Source organism: Anabrus simplex, chromosome 7 (assembly GCF_040414725.1).
Source record: "Anabrus simplex isolate iqAnaSimp1 chromosome 7, ASM4041472v1, whole genome shotgun sequence".
Lineage (NCBI taxonomy): Eukaryota > Metazoa > Arthropoda > Insecta > Orthoptera > Tettigoniidae > Anabrus > Anabrus simplex.
Window position 1 is genome coordinate 41733439 of NC_090271.1, and position 12428 is coordinate 41745866.

The 12428-nt window shown below is 38.0% G+C and overlaps 1 protein-coding gene across 1 annotated transcript in view; it reads right to left on the minus strand.

The window, feature by feature from the left end:
• LOC136877681 (hydrocephalus-inducing protein homolog) overlaps positions 1–12428 on the minus strand; it is a 161145-nt gene that overhangs the window by 114162 nt on the left and 34555 nt on the right. The window lies entirely within an intron of this gene.

The following is a 12428-nucleotide window of genomic DNA, read 5'->3' on the forward strand; positions in this document are numbered from 1 at the left end:
GTCGAATGTGTAAACAGACCTCAATCTCTAATCACAGGAATGACAGAGTGGTGAAAAACCTGACTGTACACATTGTGTTTAATTAATTAATTAATTAATTAATAAAAATAATCAGTAGATCACACTTGCAATACTGAAAATTAAAATAACTCCAGAATCCATCCACAGACTAGAATTCAAAGAAAGACAATGAACAATGATTATGAACTTAAACAATCAGTGAATCTGACTTAAAATGCCCCACCTTCCCACAAAATACCATATTTACTTGTGTATTTGCCCCACATATGTTTCACAATTTTGATGCAGAGAATTGGGGGGGAAGGAAAATTATGCGATATTTACAGAGTTCCAGCAAAAATTGTATGGCCATTTTAAAGAAAGATATGGGAAATACTAACTTGCAGGCAAGAGATGTTAATAAATAACACATATTTAATCAAGAAACTCAATGAATATATACATAAACAAAGATATTATGCTAAAACTTAAAATAATGTTCAGTAGGTTGTGTGTAATCGCTTTTCACTTCTACGCTGCTCGTGGAAGAAAGAAGCCTGCTATTGGGTTTAAGAGTGCACTCAATCTACCTTTCGATTATTTTACGACATTCGAACACAAAGTAGAGAGATGTTGCAACAACCTTTCTCATGCATGATCACTCTCATCTGATGATTCAGCTAGTAGACCATCGTTCTCATCATCGTCTTGCATGTCTGAGTCTTCCATCCATGTTATGTTGTCCTCTGATCCATCAAGAGACTTGGATATGGCAACTTTTTTTTTAACTTTTGTTAATCACACATTCAGGGATCATAGCGCATGCATGGAGGATCCACTGGCACATCTGTTCGACTGATGGTTTTTGAATTCATCCCATTGGTTTAAAACTTATGCACATTCGTTGACATCCATTCTGAATACAATTTACATAGGTAATCTTTGAAGGGCTTGTTCACTGAAACATCGGGAAGCTGAAGAACAGATGTCAGAACGCCAGATTTGATTATGAGATCCAATTTCATCTCTGTCATTTTTTCCCTTACGGCATGCACAAGATGGCCTCTAAAACTATCCAAAACAAGCATAGACTTCAGCTGTAATGAGGCTTCAGGGCGTCTTATCCATACAGTATTAAGCCAGTCTTCCATCAATTTGCCGATTATCCAACCTTCTCCTGCACTCAAATGTGGATTTCTGGTGGAAAGTATCCTTTTGGAAGAGTATTCCACTTAAAAATTACATAAGGTGGCAACTTCCTGCTGTCTGCTGTGACAGCTAACATTACTGCGCACCTCATTTTCTCTGCTCCTGTACTTCTCAAAAACACACTACGCGTACCTATATTGTTTACTGTAGTGTTTCTCAGCATCTCAAGAAACACCAGTGTCTGATCGGCACTTCCAATCTGAGAAAGAACATAGTTGTTCTTCTGCCATAGCCTGATGACAATTTTTTTCAATCAGTATACACTTTCCACCACACTGCTACCTACCCACCCAGGTATCTTACTTTCGTGGACCGGTCGGAACTGGCTAGAAACTGCCAGGAGCTGAATTCAGGCCTCTTAAACTGGAGAAATGGAGTAAAAACGCATGTACCCAAAACATTGATTATAAAGATAAAATAAAGTTTATACATATAAACTAGGCAAATAGAATAAATTTGGACACAAAAGCAAAATAGGGAAATACAAAGGGGAATGGGTACTCACATAATTAGTCCTCGAGGGTATTGTGATCACAATCAAGTCTTTTGAGTCATACAATTCAATCTCATGAACTTTTATACAGACGCAACAGAAGTATAGCAAAACGTGATACAATTATATTCAATTCCTTTCCTTTTCTTTTTTCCTTTTTTTTTTTTTTTTGACAGAGATAATTAATATTCGATGCCAAGCATTTATTTCCCAAGGGCAAGGCATTAATAACAAGTGAAAGAAGCAGCCTTCACACAAAAAGAATACAATCTTCACATCAGATAAGACAAGGCTTAAAATCAATTAATTTTCAAAGAAACACCGATCCCAACAATATCCAAGGAGACTGTATCCCCCAGAAATCAAATGTCAGAGAAGCAAACCTGGCAGAAAAGGAACAAACAAGGAACACAAGGAGATTAAAGGAGTCGCCATAGTTACGAAAGTAAATAAACATGTCTTAAATGAAATAAATAGAAATGCGAGTAAAATCCCAAAAATAGGCAAATAAACAGGCAGATACAGCCGAAAATAATAGTAAGATAAAATGAATAAATATTAGTAACTAGCAAGATACCCGTGCTTCACTACGGTATTATACTGAAATTTATAATTGAATGCTTATCGTTTTATATATAACCCGCCGATATTCGCGATCTGACTCGTTTTCTGAGAGATTACGGCAACGTTCCTCCCATTTTTAATCTTTTTTCCAGCAATCGATTTCGTACTTCCCGGGCTAGGTCCAGGTATTCCACCCGGTCAGTTGGGTCTCAAAATCTTTGCCATCTTTTCCTATAACCATTTTTAATGTGGATCAAATCCTTGAGGAGATCCGGCGTGGTGTCGTCTTGGGTGCCTTGGTGGTACTGAACCGGCGGACGGACTGCAATCGTAGTCATTACCCGTCCAGGACCCGTTTCCATCACGGTCCGCACATTTTGACGACGCTCCAGAACATTATTATTATTATTATTATTATTATTATTATTATTATTATTATTATTATTATTATTATTATTATTGATGTTCTGGACCCCACGGCAAGATGCAAGACATCTACTTGGCGGTAAATTACATCTGCTGCCAGTGTTATTAATGACAGTATGACCAGCACCATTGTCGCCCGTAGCCAAGTGCGCAGGACTTCTGGCGATACGAATGACATACTTCCGTGCATTATTGACCTTATTATAGAGGTGAACAATTGCACGGTCAATCTTATACCTATCATTTATTTCAAATGTGTTTAAATTTTTATTTATATGCCAGAAGAATCTACTGTAATCTAAGAAGGTTATCCAAAGGAAAAGATGGCTCTTGAAAACGAACCCAGGAAAGATTAAAAATGATCGGTTTATGATCAGAATAAGTACATTGAAAATCCACAGCCTGTTTCCAGTCATTCAACCATGTCAGGAACGGAATGAATAAGCCCCCAGCTAGCGGTGAGGATAAGAATTGTGCCAGCTGCCGAAGTCTGTCACACTCCTCTGGGGGCAATGATTAATGAATGACAAATGAAATGAAATGATACTGGAGAGTGTTGCTGGAATGAATGATGATGGGGAAAACCGGAGTATCCGGAGAAAAACCTGTCGCGCCTCCACTTTGTCCAGCACAAATCTCACATGGAGTGGCCGGGATTTGAACCACGAAACGCAGTGGTGAGGGGCCAGCGCACTGCCACCTGAGCCACAGAGGCTCCTTATAAGTACATTAGGAACTGTAAAATCAATTGGTCTCACCTCCGTTTTCACCCCACCGCGGTTAAGTTGATTACCCTCCCCCCACAAGAAAAAAAGGCGTGTTTCTTTATGTTTAAAGGAGATTCCAATGTTCATGTGTGTTACCTTCAGTTTTGAGATATAAGTATTCCAATAAAAATAATTCACTTTTTTTCACTTTCACACTCCCCCCCCCCCCCCCACCTTAAGTGAATTTTCTGGCAAAAAATATTTGTTTCTTTAATAGTAAAGGATCTTCTAAATACCAATTATCTTCAGTTTTTGAGAAATGTGTCCTCATGAAACGAATTCAACTCCTTTTCACACCCGCCCCCAAAGATGATTCCTCCCCCGAAAATGCGTCATTTTATTTTTAAAGAAGATCTAAATACTAATTTTCATGTCTGTAACAACTTTAGTTTTTATTAGAAGTATCCTCATACAATTAATTCAATTAATTTTTCAATTTTTCAACCCCCCTCCCTTCATTGGATTTTCTGAGAATAGCTGTTTCTTTACTTTAACAGGAGATTCCAAATACCAGTTTTTTATGTCTGTAACATTTTACGTTTCTGAGATATACTGTAGATATAGTCTTTCTAAAAATTCACCCCAATTTGTCACTCCTGTTTAACCCCCACAAATTAGATTTTCCAAAAACAAAAAACAAAAAATGTTTCTGTATTATTAAAGGAGATTCCATATACTAATTGTTTGGTCTGTAATATCTTCAGTTTATGAGATATAAGTATCCTCATTAAAGACATTCAACCCCTTATTCACACTTTTCACCCCTCCTATTGGGATTTACAGAAAACAAAAAAATACGTGTTCTTTTATTTTTAAAGGAGATTCTAAATATCAATTTTTACATCTGTAAACTTTTGAAGTTTTGAGATATAGATACACTCATTTTTAAAATACACCCCCCCTTTCAACCCCCCCCCCCCAGTATTTGGATTTTCTAAAAACAAAAATACATGTTTATTTATAAAGGAGATTCCAAATACCGATTTTCAGGTCTGTAACATATTCAGTTTCTGAGATATAAGGATCCTTATTAAAGGCATTCAAATATTTCACCCCTTTCCACCCCTCCTATTTGGATTTTCCGAAAACAAAGAAATACGTGTTTATTTTGAAAGTAGATTCTATGTACTAATATTTACATCTGTAAACTTTGAAATTTTTGAGATATAACTTAGATACACTCATTTTAAAAATTCACCCCCCCCTTTAACCCTCCACTATTTGGATTTTCCAAAAACAAAAAGTACATGTTTCTTTATTTTTAAAGGAGATCCAAAATACCTTTTTTCAGGTCTGTAATATCTTCAGTTTCTGAGATATGTTTCCTCATAAAAGGTGTTCAACCCCTTTTCGCTCCCTTCTCAGCCCCTTTCATGGGATTTTCCAAAAACAAAAAAAATATGTGTTTCTTTATTTTGAAAGGAGATTCGAAATACCAATTTCTACATCTGAAATCTTTCACAGTTTCGAGATATAGATTCACTCATTTTAAAAATTCACCCCCCCCCCCTTTTCACCCCCATTATTTGGAGTTTCCAAAAACAAAAAAATACGTGTTTATTTTTAAAGGAGCTTCTAAATTTAAATTTTTATGACTATAACCTCTTCAGTTTTTGAGATATAAGTCTCCTCATAAAAGGTGTTCAACCCCTTTCCCCCCCCTTTTCACCCCCTTCATGGGATTTTCCGAAAACAAAAAAATATGTGTTTCTTTATTTTTAATGGAGATACCAAACACCAATTTTTATTACTCCAAACCTTTAAGTTTTTAAGATATAGATATTCTCATTTTTAAAATTAACCCCCCTTTTCACCCCCTTAGTGACAGAATATCCAAAAATCCTCCCTTAGTGAGCACTTACATGTTAATAAGAATGTATCCCCAAAATTTCATTTCTCTATGTCCAGTAGTTTCGGCTTGGCGATGATAAATCAGTCAGTCAGTCAGGACAAGTCATTTTATATATATAGATAAAGCAACATCCGTAAGACACTGAAAAATAACAGAGATCCAGCAATCATGCAACACCAACACACACACGTGCAGAGACCAAATATGCAAGGTAGAACAAAAAATATACTATCAAGACACGTTACAATAAGACTCATAACAGCACGATAAGCGTAAATCAAAGGCTCGTGAGCTTGATCCGAAAACACAGATCAGAAATTTGGGTCGCCGCAATATAGGTCAGGCTCACCCAGTCAACATCATAACCAAACCACAACACACATGCTACATAACATATTCATATCGCCCAAAAAAAGGCAAACATGAAATGCACAGCATTAGCATTAAACCATTTAACAGAACATAAGCTCAAGCCAGACATTGAAGCCGAAGAGAATAATAAAAGGTCTCCAACCAAAATCACAAACAAACTCATCATCTACATGGATCAAATGGATCAGTATTACCTTCCGCCCCTACGTAGGGATTAATACACAACAAGCAGACGTGAAGAAAATTAAAGACATTGAAAAAGTCCACAGCAAATAAATAAAGAATGATCTATAGAACAGGGATCTCTCAGCATACAAGACCAGAAAAGGAAAATGAGATAAATACCTGAAACAATGAGGAGTAGAATCCGTAGTTTCTATATAATCATATACATTGACTCAAAAACACAAGAGTCATACCGGACAAATAATGAATCCTTTAAAATTACCAGTTAAAAACAATAAGAATCATCTCATAGCCCAACGCCTCCATCTTTTCAATCCAAGCCATTTCTGCCTCTCTCTCAGATAGTAAAGGAATCAAAGAATAGTAAGAAAGAAATCGGGATGAGCTACACATCAAGTTTGAGAATATCAAACAGTCAGACTAATCTATGACATCGATAAAGAACGCGATGTTGGAAGGTACAGCATAAAGGTAACTTGGTGTGGCACAATTTTCAGAAGTTGTTGACAGAGTCATGATGTTCTTCTTAAGCTTAGTCCACTTCTTTGCATAAATCATACTGCCCACTCTCTACTGGCTTAAAAATGTTGCTCACTGATGCCGTTCCTATTTGCCACCTCACGCGCTTTAATCTGCAACATTTTCTGTGTTACTCCATAGCCACTGTTTCTCAGTTCTGTAACATACTGTAGCACTTCCTCATCAATTCACCACATTTTGGACCACGAAACGACCACAATGTTTTCTTAGCCATCCTTAGTTTTCCCCCCTGGTTTTGCCAGTATCGCATTAACTTCGGACCGACTGGAAATTCTTGGCCTGCAGCTCTTACTCTGTTTGTTTCCATGGAATAAAGTACACACAACTTAAACTCTGCTGTATACCCATGTTTGCCAGTTTCACTCACCAGAAAATTGAGCTGTTTTATTTCACTATACGTTTTCACAATCTGCTAGCAACCAAGGTAACTGCTGTACTACCTAGAAGCTCACTCAGCACGAGATTCCTGAATGTGGAAGGTGTGACGCCACTGTACCTCCTGTGAGTTATTTTTAAAAGGAGCTCATGGGAAGGGGTGCAACCTCGACTGCCTAGAAAGCAGGTGTTATAGAATATGACATACTGCCAACCTTCCCAATTTATGAGGAAACTTACCAAATTATTCCCTCTTCATCTGTTCTTAATTACTATTATTTCTTGCGAATTTTAACCAATTTGATCTCCAGTGATATATTTGTTAAAAAGAAGGCACAGCAAATAATTCCTGCTCTCTAGAAGAATAACTCGAGTTTAAAGGATCAATGCTTTTAAAAATAAAGATAAAAAAGTCAAAAGGTATATTTCGTTTCTCTGAAATGTCATTTAAATTAGAATTAAAGTACTGGTCAAGATGTATGAAACAACTTTCGCTTGCATTAATAAAGCTTTGTCTATTATTTTGAGGATTTTCATGTCCTGTTCTGTGTTGGTGAAACTGCATTTGGAATCATTTATATGTTGTCCTATTTTACCCCACACCTAATTTGGCTCTTTTATTCTCATTAGGTCTTTCTGGTTCCACATCGAACTGGGACTAACAACAACCATTGTCCAGAAAAATATGACCTTCACATGAACACCTCACTATCTCTAGAATTACTTGAACATAGACCTTAAAGACCGCGTCAAATGTCAACTATGATTCTTATTTGTTGCTGAAACCTGCATTTTATATTGCTCATCACTTTGGTGTTTTGACTTCAATTTTCCTCACAGCAAGACAAATAATTATCGAAACCGACTTTCAACCTATTAGGTCGTGTTACGTACATTTAGTACGCGTTGAAGAGATGTTAAGTACAGAACAAAAATGGCCAACCAGACACCAGTGGGATCCGAACCCACAACCTCCCGATTTCGCGTCGGTTGCTCTACCATTTTGCTCTACCAATTGAATGTGGGCTAATAACTCACAATTGCTTAAAACTAACTTATTAAAGAAACTAAGAAAAGCAGCCAGACGGATCCTAAGACGAGGACCTTTGGCTTTAAACAGGACATGAAAACTGGATTTTGGAACATCAGAACACTGTATCAGGAAGTGATGGAGGAGGCAAAACAAGAAGGGAAGACCTTTGGAGAACTCAAGACCCTGGCTCAAAATAGGATACACTGGCACTGCTTTGTCGAAGCCCTATGCTCTGCAAAAGAGTAAAAGGATATAAGTCAAGTAAGTCATGGAATATGTGGATTTGACTTTTTATAAGAAAGTGAGATACAACTTCTGAATCTAGGGTGCTATTAAAAAATATTAGCCAAATAATTTGTAATTTTAATCTACACATCAATCTTCTGAGAACGAAGTTGACTTTTACAAATTGCATGTCGATTTTCTGAAGTCCAATCAGGTATTTTGAATATTTTGACTGTTTATGTAACCAGTTAAATGAAACAAAGCTTCAACAGACAAAAATATGTTCCACCTGACACTTCCTTTCCTTGATGATTAATAAACTGCTGAAATCAATTGCAATAAAAAAATCCTCTTTTTTCGGTCTGCCAACATCAACTCTTGAATGACAGAAAATTTATATGGATTAAGATTTAGCTTCCTTCTTGCTGCTCTATGCACTGTGAAGACAGATATGCCAGTCTGCTGGGCCAATTTATGCATGGACATAGACATATTTTTAAGGAGCATGTTGGAAATATCCAAAAGTTTCTCTTCCATTAAAATTAGTGATCTACCACTCTTCAGAACAATGCACGCAGCACTGCAGCTACAAAATTTACTTATTAAATCTCGCACAGCATCATGATGTGGTAGAACTGAGATGGGAAACCGTTCACAAAATCATTTTTCACTGAGCCTGTGTATTTGTCGCCTTCCTGAAAAACATGTAGTAAACATGCTACTGACCAACTCCCATGACCTTCACCTTAAAAGGATTGCATCCTGTTCAGCTCAGCTGGAGCATTGCTAACATACACAGTATCACCACCAGCCAAGGTCACTGAGGAGACTCATTTATTTAATAATAATAATAATAATAATAATAATAATAATAATAATAATAATAATAATAATAATAATAATAATAATAATGCTATTTGCTTTACGTCCCACTAACTACTCTTACGGTCTTCGGAGATGCCGAGGTGCTGGAATTTAGTCCCACAGGAGTTCTTTTACGTGCCAGTAAATATACCAACATGAGGCTGTCGTATTTGAGCACCTTCAAATACCAGCGGACTGAGCCAGGATCGAACCTGCCAAGTTGGAGTTAGAAGGCCAAAGCCTTAACCGTCTGAGTCACTCAGCCCGGCGAGAGACTCATTTCTAAAGCGCTGTATCTAATAATGGTAACATACATACATACATACATACATACATACATACATACATACATACATACATACATAATCATTATAGACTGTTATGCCTTTCAGCATTCAGTCTGCAAGCCTCTGAGAATTTACTAAATGTCGCCACAATCCTCGATTTGCAACTAGTGTTGTGGCCTCATTTAGTTCTATACCTCTTATCTTTAAATCGTTAGAAACCGAGTCTAACCATCGTGGTTTTGGTCTCCCTCTACTTCTCTTACCCTCCATAACAGACTCCATTATTCTCCTAGGTAACCTATAATCCTCAATTCGCCTCACATGACCCCACCACCGAAGCCGGTTTATGCGTACAGCTTCATCCATCAAGTTCATTCCTAAATTAGCCTTTATCTCCTCATTCCGAGTACCCTCTGCCGTTGTTCCCACCTGTTTGTACCAGCAATCATTCTCGCTACTTTAATGTCTGTTACTTCTAACTTATGAATAAGATATCCTGAGTCCACCCAGCTTTCGCTCCCGTAAAGCAAAGTTGGTCTGAAAACAGACCGATGTAAAGATAGTTTCGTCTGGGAGCTGACTTCCTTCTTACAGAATACTGCTGATCGCAACTGCGAGCTCACTGCATTAGCTTTACTACACCTTGATTCAATCTCACTTACTATATTACCATCCTGCGAGAACACACAACCTAAATACTTGAAATTATCGACCTGTTCTAGCTTTGTATCACCAATCTGACATTCGATTCTGTTGAATTTCTTACCTACTGACATCAATTTAGTCTTCGAGAGGCTAATTTTCATACCATACTCATTGCACCTATTTTCAAGTTCCAAGATATTAGACTGCAGGCTTTCGGCACAGTCTGCCATTAACCCTTTACTGCATGAATTATTTTTCGTTTTCGTTTGGTGAAGAAAATTTCAAGCTTCAATGTTCAACTTACGTCCAGTGTTTTAGATTTACCAACAATTATTAACTAGGGCTAATAGCTTAACACTCGTATGTGATGTGGATTGCCATAACGGGGTATATATACGATTTTTCAAGATTTCACGCTAAGCTTTTAACATTCAAAGACCGAACATAACTGCCTACTGGCCATGGGTACATATTGCAGGGCGCAAGTATACTTGCACGACCGTAGGTCGGTAATGTCTTTGAGGTTGAGCCAAAGGTACTACTGAAGCCTGTGGTAATGTGATGGGGAGGGCCCACGTAAAATAAATGGTGGTTGGTACGCGTGGATGCTGACAGGGTGGAAGGAGTACCTTTGGTTGTATCCATTTATATAGGTGAAAAGTTGTATGTTGCCTGAGGGCAACAGTATGCAGTAAAGGGTTAAGACCAAGTCGTCAGCATAGGCCAAACTGCTTACTACATTTCCACCTAACTGAATCCCTCCCTGCCATTTTATACGTTTCAGCAGATGATCCATGTAAACTACAAACAGCAAAGGTGAAAGATTACAGCCTTGTCTAACTCCTGTAAGTACCCTGAACCAAGAACTCATTCTACCATCAATTCTCACTGAAGCCCAATTGTCAACATAAATGCCTTTGATTGATTTTAATAATCTACCTTTAATTCCATAGTCCCCCAGTATGGCGAACATCTTTTCCCTCGGTAAACTGTCATATGCTTTCTCTAGATCTACGAAACATGAACACAACTGTCTATTCCTCTCGTAGCATTTTTCAATTACCTGGCGCATACTGAAAATCTGATCCTGACAGCCTCTCTGTGGTCTGAAACCACACTGCTTTTCATCCAACTTCCTCTCAACGACTGATCGCATCCTCCCTTCCAGGATGCCAGTGAATACTTTGCCTGGTATACTAATCAATGAGATACCTCGATAGTTGTTGCAATCCTTCCTGTTCCCTTGCTTATAGATCGGTGCAATTACCGCTTTTGTCCAATCTGAAGGTACCTTACCAACACTCCACGCTAATTTTACTACTCTATGAAGCCATTTCATCCCTGCCTTCCCACTGTACTTCACCATTTCAGGTCTAATTTTATCTATTCCTGCTGCCTTATGACAATGGAGTTTATTTACTATCCTTTCCACTTCCTCAAGCATAATTTCACCAACATCCTTTTCCTCCTCCCCATGAGCTTGGCTGTTTGCAACACCACCATGATGATTTCCTTTTACATTGAGAAGATGTTCAAAATATTCCCTCCACCTCTCCAGTGATTCCCTGGGATCTATTATGAGTTCACCTGAATTACTCAAAACACTGTTCATTTCCTTTTTCCCTCCCTTCCTAAGATTCTTTATTACTGTCCAGAAAGGTTTCCCTGCTGCTTGACCTAGCCTTTCCAGGTTATTACCAAAATATTCCCATGACTTCTTTTTGGATTCAACAACTATTTGTTTCGCTCTGTTTCTTTCATCTACGTACCAATCCCTGTCTGCCTTGGCCCTTGTTTGGAGCCATTTCTGATAAGCCTTCTTTTTACGTTTACAGGCTGCTCTCACTTCATCATTCCACCAAGATGTTCGCCTTTTACCATCTTTACACACAGTTGTTCCTAGGCATTCCCTTGCTGTTTCCATTACAGCATCCCTGTATGCCACCCATTCACTTTCTATATCCTGAACCTGCTTACTGTCTACTGTTCGGAACTTCTCACTAATCATATCCATGTACTTCTGTCTAATTTCCTCATCCTGGAGACTTTCTACCCTTATTCGTTTGCAGACAGATTTCACTTTCTCTACCTTAGGCCTAGAGATACTTAGTTCACTACAGATCAGATAGTGGTCTGTATCATCGAAAAATCCGCGAAAAACTCGTACATTCCTAACAGATTTCCTGAATTCAAAGTCTGTTAAGATATAGTCTATTATGGATCTGGTACCCCTAGCCTCCCATGTGTAGCGGTGAATAGCCTTATGCTTGAAGAATGTATTCGTAACAGCTAAACCCATACTAGCACAGAAGTCCAGCAAACACTTCCCATTCCCATTAGCTTCCATATCTTCCCCACATTTACCAATCACCCTTTCGTATCCTTCAGTTCTATTCCCAACTCTCGCATTGAAATCGCTCATTAGCACTATGCTATCCTTGCTGTTGACCCTGACCACGATGTCACTCAATGCTTCATAAAACTTGTCAACTTCATCCTCATCTGCACCCTCACATGGTGAATACACGGATACAATTCTTGTCCTAATTCCTCCAACTGACAAATCAACCCACATCATTTGCTCATTTAT